Source organism: Empidonax traillii, unplaced genomic scaffold (assembly GCF_003031625.1).
Source record: "Empidonax traillii isolate 1590-97213 ecotype Southwest subspecies unplaced genomic scaffold, ASM303162v1 scaffold1037:size355049, whole genome shotgun sequence".
Lineage (NCBI taxonomy): Eukaryota > Metazoa > Chordata > Aves > Passeriformes > Tyrannidae > Empidonax > Empidonax traillii.
The window spans coordinates 123,517-133,869 of NW_020956230.1; positions in this window are offsets into that span (position 1 = coordinate 123,517).

A 10,353-nucleotide genomic window follows, 5' to 3' on the forward strand; every position below is an offset into this window, starting at 1 on the left:
CCAGCTCAAAGGACACGCTACCCCAAAAAGCCCCGCTCAGAACCTGCCCCTGCCCCACCTCCACCCTCGACTTCGCTCTCAGCAATTCCAGAGCTTCCCAGAGAGCAGGGACCCCCCCCCCAGGCCCCACCCTGCCACGCTGGAGATGGATGAACAGCGAGCCAGCTGCTGCCCCAGCAGGGACTGAGCTTGGGGCGTGCTCTGATCCCACCTTTTATGCCCTTGGTTCCCCCGTTGCCGGCCCGTTTCGGGAGGCAGCGGCAGCGAGCGGCACACGCAGGGGATGGAGAAGATGATGGGCTTTAGCAACAGTCCAAGGACACCCTTTCTTAGGCTCCATTCATAGCGCCAGGCACGGTACAACAGCCCAGCAATTGTTCTCCCAAACATCACCTTCCCATGGAGGCCACTGCCAGAGCCCTCCCCTGCGGGCCCATCGCTTCCCTGAGCGTTATTCCTTTCATTAACCACGCTGCCCTGCACACATCTCCACACAAATTCCACCACTGGCAGGCAAGGACTGGGTTTTTTCTCGCTTTTCCTTTCTCTCCTTCTCCGTCTCTCCTCCCTTCTCACTTCTGGCCCGCTTTGGCTCTGCTCACCTGCACTCCCGTGCTGCTCTGGAGGTATTACAGATGATGATGGCCCAGAGGATAAGGGTATTCCTGGCATGATTAACATCCAGTGGCACAAAGGGACGAGGGGGTTGCTCAGTTTTTGTAAGCTCTCCAGTGCCATTATTTTTATTGCCATTAATCACTCTCTGTGATTCTGGTTTTGGGTTTTTTTCCCATCAGCGTTGCCGATGCTCCACCTCACTTGGAGTCTGGATTCACTGGCCCCAGGGGATCCCAATGGGGATCCCAGGTGGGAGAAGCACCAGTGAGATCACGTGGAAAGGGCTCCCCAGGAGCCAAAGGAGTTGTCTCACCAGGGTGGCTCGAAGCTAAACCACCACAACAGGTCAAGGTGATGAAACAGTGTCAGGAGCGTCACAAGTGGAATTTTCCTGAGAAAATTCCTGCAGTTTTTCACCCAGGCCTGTTGCTAGATAGAGCCAAATTCCATCCCATTCCCGTTGCATAACATAATTAATAGTAATACAAGCTCTGTCATTATGCAAGAAAACTTTCCGTTCCAGTTTCATCTCACCTCAATCACCAATCCTTGCAGTGGTGTTTAACACTGTTTCCTCACCCTGCACTCGGTGTAACCTCGTTAAGCCAAAGCCTAAAGTCTACGTTATTTATTTATTCCACATGATAAAACCAGGATATTACTCACTGTGATAACACGGGTTAATTTTCAGTGAAGCCTCTCTTGGCAAACTCCTAATACAATGAATAACACCCCTATCAGATCCCAGATAAAAGCTGTCATATTGTAACCTCAGCTCAGGCTTTTGCCCAGGGACTTCAAGGTGCAGTAATTACGTTCTGCTGGGTGGGTTTGGTTTTTTTTTTTTTTTCTTAATTGTTACTCATAAAAATCAAGGCATAAAATTAAATTAGTTCAGTGTTATTTAGCACGAGCTTTACTCAAGGCCAGCGCCCGTGTCAGGCTGGGAATGGTGTGTTAAATCCCATTTCCAGTGCACCTCTCTGGTGGGCCTTGAGTGGGAAATTCGGTGGGCAAGCAATTGGGGTAGGTGGGGTAAATATTGTCCCCATCCCCTCCTCCTGCCTGCATGGGAGGGTGCAAACAGAGCCGGGGGCAGCCCTTGGCCACCCGAACCCCCCAAAACTGCACCCAGAGCAGGTTCCTCCAGCCTTCCACGGGTGGGAGAAACGTGGGGGAACAAACCTGACAGTGATAATTTCAGCAATTTCTATTAAAAGCAAAAGAGGGCGAAATGGGTGGAAAAAAATATCAGATGGCCCCAAGTTAGAGGTCCCATTTTGACCCAACCCAGGGCAGCGTCACCGCACACCTGACCCAAAACTAAGCCTGCCCTCCCATGTGAGGCTCTTTCAGTCCCAGCAGAGCCCAGAGCTGCTTCTGGGACAAACTGGGGCAATATGGGCAAGGCAGTGAACAGTTTCTGCAGGGCTGGAAGGGCCTCTCTGAGCCGAGATCGCTGCAGGGTTGAGATTCCAGCAGCGTAAGCGAGCGGAGAAACGGGATGGAGGGCAATGGGGTTACTTTAAAATTAGAAGAGGTGTCGAATAAGCTTTTCCATGAATTTGGTTTGCAGGTTTACTTTTTTCCTTGAATTTGTGCGAGCCTGTGGGCCAGCCCTGCAGCCCAGCTCCGTGTGAGGGATGGCATGAAGCGTGTCATTAAAGCGGGGAAGCCTCCGCGAGGTGTCAGAGCCACGATAAGTCCTGTTTAAACTTTACCCAGAGCTAAACACCAAGTGTCAACATGCACTGCTGCCCAAGCTCTCTGATCAGGCCAGGCAAACATCCAATCAGAAGTATAAATCAAAGCCCAGACACATCCAAGCGAGACTGGAGTGTTTAACTCTACAATTCCCATCTGACCAGGACTTTCCCAGCAGGTTGCCCACAGCCAGGTCTCTCCCCAGACATTTGTTTATGTAAGAAACCCGTCTGTGTGCATTATTCCTGTATTTATTTCCCCCTGGTAGGCACAGGCACAAGGAAAGGCTCGGCAGGGTACACGATGTCCCAGCCCTGCAGCGGCCGCGGGCGCTGCTGGGGGATGTTCTGTTTGCTTTTCCTCCCACCCCATCTCCCCTGGAGACCAACCCTGGGCAGCCCAAAATTCCAAATTAACGGCAGGGCAAAGCCACGATTCTGATCTCACCCAGCGGGAAAGGACAGGGAATGTCATCCATCAGCTTGGGGATCATTGGGCTCTCCGTGCCACCCGTCCTCCCCCTAAACCAGGGCTTACATTCCCCCTGGGCAGGGGCACAGCAGGGAGGTCTCTCCTTTTGGGAACTCTTCAAAAAAAAAAACCCAAAAGCCACTTTTTCAAGCCTCCACCACAGCCCCAGGCTCCCTACAAGACCAGGCAGCCACTGCCAAGGACGACAGGACATTCTGGCTGCCAACCCCACGTGCCTTTGGGAGCTGTTGGCCACATTTGCCAACCATTTGCTCCCAGGAGTGGACTCTCTGCAGCTTTCCCTGCTCACCCCAGTGCCTGGAGGAGAAGGGGGACCCACCACCCACAGTGTCACCCCACAGCCCCTGTCCCCTCTGCCAGTCCCTGTGTCAGCACCATCCACCTCAGCACACGAACACATTTCGGGCTGCCTGAGCTCACTACGCTTTGGATTAGACCTCCAAGTCGTGTAACTCATAATTAGAAACCCATGCCAATATTCTGAGAAAAATCTTTTTTTTTTTTTTTTTCTCCCCAGATTGGGCAAAAGAAAGGTTAAAAAACACCATCTGTCATGGTGATTTTTTTTTTTTTCATATTTCTCTGTCCTTTTCCCTCGTTAAAGGGAAGTGGGGAGGGGAGGATGTTCATTTGAAGCTTGCAACATGTTTTATTAATTGATGGCAAATAATCCTAAGATAAAGTGCACAATAAATTTTTTAATGAGAACATATGGTGGGGAAAATTGATAGGACTGAGCCTTTGAAGATTTCCTTGTGAGCACAGCTACAAGAGGAGCGGGAACAGGCTTGGACAGGGAAGCCCAAATATTCCTCAAAGGGAGAACAAGGCAAAGGGCAGGTGGGGGCATCGCTGCTGTCACCAGGTACCAAGTGCTCCAGCTGGACATGGCCCCTGAGGTGATGCCCAAGAGGCAGTTCAGGGCAGGTCTAAACACAGTTCAGAATTCACCTGTGACTCTGCCCCGTGCCGGGTTCTGGTGTCAGTTGATACAGGGGATCCTCCCTGGTGTCACCTGGTTAAGAAGGGGCTTAAGCTGAACTGAAATAAGCTGCTTATGAAGAGCAAGTGCCTGTTTGGCCACCTCAGCCATGGAATGGTTGGGGTTGGAGGACAAGCTGGGGACGGGGCACAGAGAGGGGGCTACAAGGTTTTGGAGTCTTTTCCAACCTCAGTGAAACGATTCTCTGCAAAGCCACGTCCCATGGACAGGATGCCACGAGGACATGGGGACACCTGACCCCTGCCCTGTGTTCCCCACGCCCTGCACATCCCTGTCCCTCCTCCTGCCATCAAACATCAGCCACTCTGGGCTCCTTCCCACAACAGGCAGCCAAGTCCAAGCTAAAGGGAAACAAACGCCCCAAAGCACATCAGGAGCTGTCTGCCACAAAGTGCTTTTGCTCAATAATGTAATTCATTTATTGGAGATTTATCATCAGACACATTCTCAAAAACTTGGAGGGGAGATGACACAGTATTTAAAGCAACATTTCTGGCAAAAAACAAAGAAATAAAAATGCCTCCCAAGGGCAACCTGATCCCCGAGCAGCCATGTCCACATTATATATGGGATTTCTTCCAGGGACAAAGTGACTTAGGAGCACAGCCCCCCTGCTGATTCTCAGAGGATTTGTGCTCACCTTGGCATCTCCAAATATCCCATTCTAATCCACGTCCATAAACAGCTACACCCTCCAAACCAAACATACCCTGGCCCTTAATCCACCACTCCCAGCACAGCCTGAGGGAACAGCCAAGCCTTGCAGGGTTTGAGGAGGATCAGCTCGTGCTGCCCAAGGGCTCCACCACCACCCACCAGCACATTTCAGTGCTCCAGAACTGCTCCTACCTCAGCCAAGCCTGACCCCTGCCCCAGCAGCATCCAGGGAAACACCTCACAGGGCATGGGATGCACTGCACGTGGGTTTTGAGCAGGAATTTCACCTCAGATCCCACAGCTCTAGGCGGTTCGAGACATTCAGCATCCCCTTGAGCTCCACCAAGGGATGTGGATGCACCCCAGGGGGCTGGGCTCATGCAAAGCAGGCGCTACAAGCAAGAAGTGTCCCCAAAAGTCATCAAATAGTCACTTAAAAATACAATTAAAACCCTCATTGACTGGAAGTAAAGAAATAAAGACTTGAAAAGGACACCTGGCCTTCACACCATTGAACTTCACTCAGAAAAGAGACTCTACTCCACCAAAATTCAGCTTTCAGGCAGGAAAAATCAGGATTCAGGCAATTCCAGGAGCTGGAGCTTTAAGGAAAAGCTCCCAGGAGAGGAGAGCCTGGTGCTTTTCCAGCCTGTCGATATTTCTTGGCCCTGATTGATTCAGTCACGAGACCAGGCCAGGGCACCCCAGGGCAGGAGCTGCAAGTGCCAACTCGCATCAGTAACCCATTAACCACGGGCAGACACGGCTGCTGAAAGGACTTTGGTTTAAAACCACGTCCCCCCTGCACCCAAACTTCCCAGCCCTCTGCCTTTCCATCTGGGACTCCTGACAAACAGTTTTTAAGACCCTGATGAGGTGGACAAATAGTTCCTGACCAGGACCACACACTGGAGGAGTGTAAAGTATAAAACACGGGTGTTTTTCAGCAGCACATGCTACAGGGTGCTCCCATTTTCAAACAACAAGCCCTGTAGCCCTTCAGGGGAGTGTGAAAACCCAAATGTTTGAAGATATGATCCCAAAATTGTCCTCATCCCACACCTGCATTGGGTGTTGCTGCCCTGGGCAGTGAGGAGGACCCCCAAAATCCCAACCCTTCCCGAGCCAGCAGGATTCCTCTCATTCTTCTCGTGGACTTTCACCACCCAAAGCAAACACAGGGGCTGTGGGGCAGCACAGGCAGCGCCCAGGGGAGGTCAGGCAGGCTCAGCCAGCCCTGCCAGCATTCCCACGCTTCCCAGGATCCCTCTGGATCCGTGTGGTGACCAGAGATGTCAAGGACTTGTGTCCTTTCACAAGCCAGAACTCCAGGTGGTGGCAGGAGGACGGTGAAGGTTCAGGGGGAGACACTTCTGGGGGGAATAGTGGGGTTTGCTTGGAGGGTGATGTGGAGAGAGAAAAGGTTTTCCTATTGCAACCCTTAAAATTAAGAACTACAGAAAATAAAGGCAGAAGAAAAAAAAAGGTAAGAAACTGCACCAAAATATTTGCAATACTCATCCTAAAGCACTACTGGAGCAAAAGGCATCAGCAGTGAGCTTGAGGTTTGTGAAAACTGGCCAGTTCCATATATATATATATATATATATATATATATATATATATATATATATATAATTTTTTATATATAGATATACTTTTTCCCACAGAACTCCAGATTAAGTGGAAAGTTGAGAATCCTCTGAGAAAAGGACAGGATTTCCATCAGGAAATTTCCCAGGAGATTCCCATCACTTCCTCCCCACACCCAGGCCGGAAAGCTGGTGCTGTGAGAATTGTCCCTCTCTGGGTATTTTGGCCCATCCTCTTCCAGTACTGAACAACCCAAACTGATGGGAAACATCCCATTATCTCTGAATTTTTAATTAATACTGCAGCAATAAACCCTGTCAAAATGATCCAGCTTTGCATCATGGACAAGGCTGCCCCAGATTCGGTGCCTCCACCGCTGGTTTTGCTCTGGTTGTCACCAAATGCCAAGCTCATTTCTCCACAGGAGGTGGTTTGGAACCTCCCTGTTCCCAACAGACACCAAACTCAGCCAACAGAGCCCCTTCAGCACCCAACGCCCATCAAGGGCTTTCCTCTGCACGAGACCTTCCAACTGAGACAACACAAATCCGTGGGGGAAATAGAAATCTAGGGGGGGGGGAATAAAATCTGAGGAGGAAATACAGATCTGGGGGGGAAATACAAATCTGGGGGGGGGAATACAAATCTGGGGGGGGGGGAATAAAAATCTGGGGGGGGGGGAAAGCCAAGGAAGGATCTCAAGGACCAGAGTGGGGCTTTTTCCATCTTCCAGACCTGGAGATCTCCCCTGTGGGAGGAAGGAGCAGAGCCCACCCCCAGCTCAGCACACAGCCCAGCCCTGCCAGCTCAGCCCCCCATTTGGGACAGGGACAAGCCCCGTGTCCCCCCATCCCTGCCCACCCTCAAGGAGGTGCCCAGGCCAGTGGGGAGGAGGTGGGAAGGGAAAGGAGGGGGGGGGTTGTTGAGAGTGAATTTCAGACTTTCACATCCCCCCTCCAGCTGTGCCGGGAGCGGAACCCGACCCCGGAGGAAGGGATTTGAGCCGTCATTTCGCAGTTTGCCTCCAACGTTTGCCCTGAATTCTTTACAGAGAGGCTCCAAGTCAAGCTGAGAAGTTTCTCAAGCCCCTCGTGCCCTGGTGCCAACCCTCACCCTGCAGCTCCCCACAGATTCTAGGAACTTCCCCCGAGCGAGGCAGGAATTTCTGTGCAGCCTCCCTACCTCGCCCTGTGCTTCTTGGCCAGGGGCTGCCTAAAAACCACTTGGCCTGTCCTGGCAGCCCAGTGCCAAGGTATATATGTGTGTCCCGACCCAAATGAATGGAGCTGCTGAATTAAGTGCTGGAGCAAAAAACCCTGCAGGACAATAAAACCCATTGATGGTGCTGCAGAGCCCAGAAGTCTCCGTTGCTCCGAGCCAGAGCTCCCACAGCAGAGCCATCTCCCCCGTGGGATGGTCACCAGGCTCCTGCCCGGGCTCTTCTTGGGGAAAAGCCACTTCTCCCTGGAAACACGGCGGGCAGGGCAGTGCTGCCAGCCCAGTGAGGGCTGGAGTCTCCTTTGGGGCACCTACCACGTAGCTTGGAGCCCTCTCAAGAGCTGCCCGAGTCCACATGCAGACGTGGTCCTACGGGTCACTCAGTCCACAGAGACCCAGACCAGGCTGCTCTGAGCTGGGCCCAGCCCACGCCCTGGAGCCCTGGGTGACCCAAGGCCACAGGGGCTGTGTGTCCCTCTGCTTTCCAAAGCTTTCCCTCTGCCCTGCAAAGCAATCAGCTGCCACACCGAACTCGGGAAGGAGAAACCTTCCCAAAGGAAGGAATTCGGGAAGGAGAAACCTCCCTGCGACTCATAAACTGAGCAAATTCAACATGGGCAAGCACAGACAAAGGATAAATACTAAAAAAAACCCTAAGATGTCAATATTACAGTTGCTCTCTGGCTCTTTGCTGACCATAACCACACTTTAAACACTGTTTTATGGTGCAAACAGTCAGAAACCTACTGCTGGGAGCTTGTGGAATGAACTACCCACTTTGCAGAGATAGGAGCAGCCCAGGTGGACACTCCAAGCCAGCTCACTCGGGAGGCTGAGCCAGGGCAGGGCGACTTGCTTGGCTCTGGGGTGCAAACCACAGCCCCGAGCCACTGATGCTGCCCAATCTGCATGTGAAAAAGCAAACACAGAAATAAAAATTACTGTGAATGGCAGAAAACGATGCTGGAGAAGCGTTCCCACCGGCTTGGCCTCTCCTCAGCCCCGGGGGCAGAGCTGCACCACAGCCAGGGCTTGGCCAAAGCCCCCAGGCCATCACTCGCCCACCCCCCGTGCCCAGGGGCCCAGGCTGGGCTGCAAACCCTCTCCCACCCACGCCTGCTGGGACAAGGGAGAGGCTGTTCTCCTGCAGCTTTGAAAAATTATTAGTAAAATGCCAAAGGGTTGGCCAAAGCTTCTGGTTTTTTTGGGGTTTTTAAAAAAAAAAAAAGAAAAATTGGTTTTGAGTGACACAAACCCTCCTGTATTGCACAGGCTCATCTGCCACCGGCCAGTTGTGCAAACAGCAGAGTTTGCTTTCTGCCAAGGACCCAAAAAAACCAAGATGAGCCAAGAGTTGTGCTGGGTACCCCACCTGAAAGCTGCCACAAACACACCCCCAAAAAAACCCCCAAACTCAGCATTATTTTTACTTCTTTTCTAGAAGTTGTGCCCTGTTCCCCCGAGTCTCCCTGGATCTGCCATTCTGGCAGCTTCAAAAGTTGTTTAGATAAACTGAGCCTTTGGCCATTTTTAAGCCTGTTTGGGAAAAGATGCAGCTCCTGAAGGATGGAGTTGTGTGACAGAAGATGGTCAAGGAAAGGAGGGGAAGTTTATGGATGTGGTGACTGGGAAAGGACAACCCCTCACGTGGATGGATTGGATGCAAGAGATTTTACCCAGAGAAAGCTTTGGTGATCCCCTCAGAAATGGGAAAAGTTTTCCCCCAGCTACCCTGCTAAGAGAGGAGGAGTTTCTCTGTCCTTCAGCCCACCTTTGGAACAAGGTGTATCAGATGGGAGCAATTCCTTTGTAGCACTCCTGAGCCACACGAGCAGGAGCCGCTCAGCAGCCCAGAACACGGTGTCGTGGCACTCCCAGCACTCAGCTCCTCAAAAAAGCCTGGCCATGACCTCTCCCACTCCTGGTCACCACATTCCTGCAGCCTGTGCCAGTGCCACTGCAAAGGCTGGGGCTCTCCAGCAGGCAAAAACAGCCCCAAAGATCAACGAGGTCCCAGCGTGTCACCCCCAGGGATTCCCCAGCCCCGAAGGGTCTCTCTACCCCAGCGGACCCCAGAGCTCACCGACGCAGTTCACCCTGCTGAAGATCACAGTCACAGGGGGGGAATAAAGAAAAGGGCAGACAGGTGGCACACCCTCAGATAGAGAGGTTTTCATAATGGTTACACACTGGCTTGGGGCCAGCCCCCAGCTCTGAGAGCTCAGGGGCAGGAGAAGGCATTCAGGAGATGAACTCCACATTTCACAACTGGTCCCAGGCCTGCAGAGGGACCAGCCCAAACCCCACACTCAGGAGGCTGAAGTCAGATCTCAATCTGAATTTGGTGGCTTGGGCAAGTTTCAAGAATCACAAATTACCTCCACTTACTATTATTATTAATAATAAAGTGTTATTTCGTGCAGGAGCCTTGAGGTTCATTGTGATCTGCAGACAAGTGGTTCGAGCAGGGGCAGAACGCACAGCTGGCAGGAGCAGGTGGGGTTTGCGTTGTCTCCAGCAGCTCCCAGGGCCGAACTTTGCCTGAACTCCATGGTGGGAACACACCACATGCAGGTCTGGGCACCACCCGAGCTCCAGGTGAGCCCCCAGACACTGACCTCACCTTCCCCCTCCTGGCTGCACAACAGCAGCAGCTCAGCCTGCTGGCCTTCACCATGAGCACCACCAGGCTCGTCCCCTGCGTGACAACAAGCCCAGGGCTGGCTCCTGGTCTTGTGCCAGGGAAGAAATTTCACCAGCCAGGAGCAGGGCAAGGTCAGACACCAACCCAGTCTGGTGCCACCCACACTGCCCCAAGTCTGCATCCCGCTGGGCTCTGGGGAAAACCTCTGTGAACGTGGTTGTCTACTTCTTCTGCTTGCACTGCCCTATTTTGGGAGTTTGTTTGGTGAAAGAAGAACCAAAATTGCAGAATAAATATGTTGCTTCAGCCTAAAAAAGGAGGCAGGGCTGGAGCCTGGGGAGGACCCACGGGTGCACCTTTTTCCAACCCAACTTCCAACAGGTTTCCAAGGGCTCAGCCTGAGCTGCTGAACATCCTCACACTG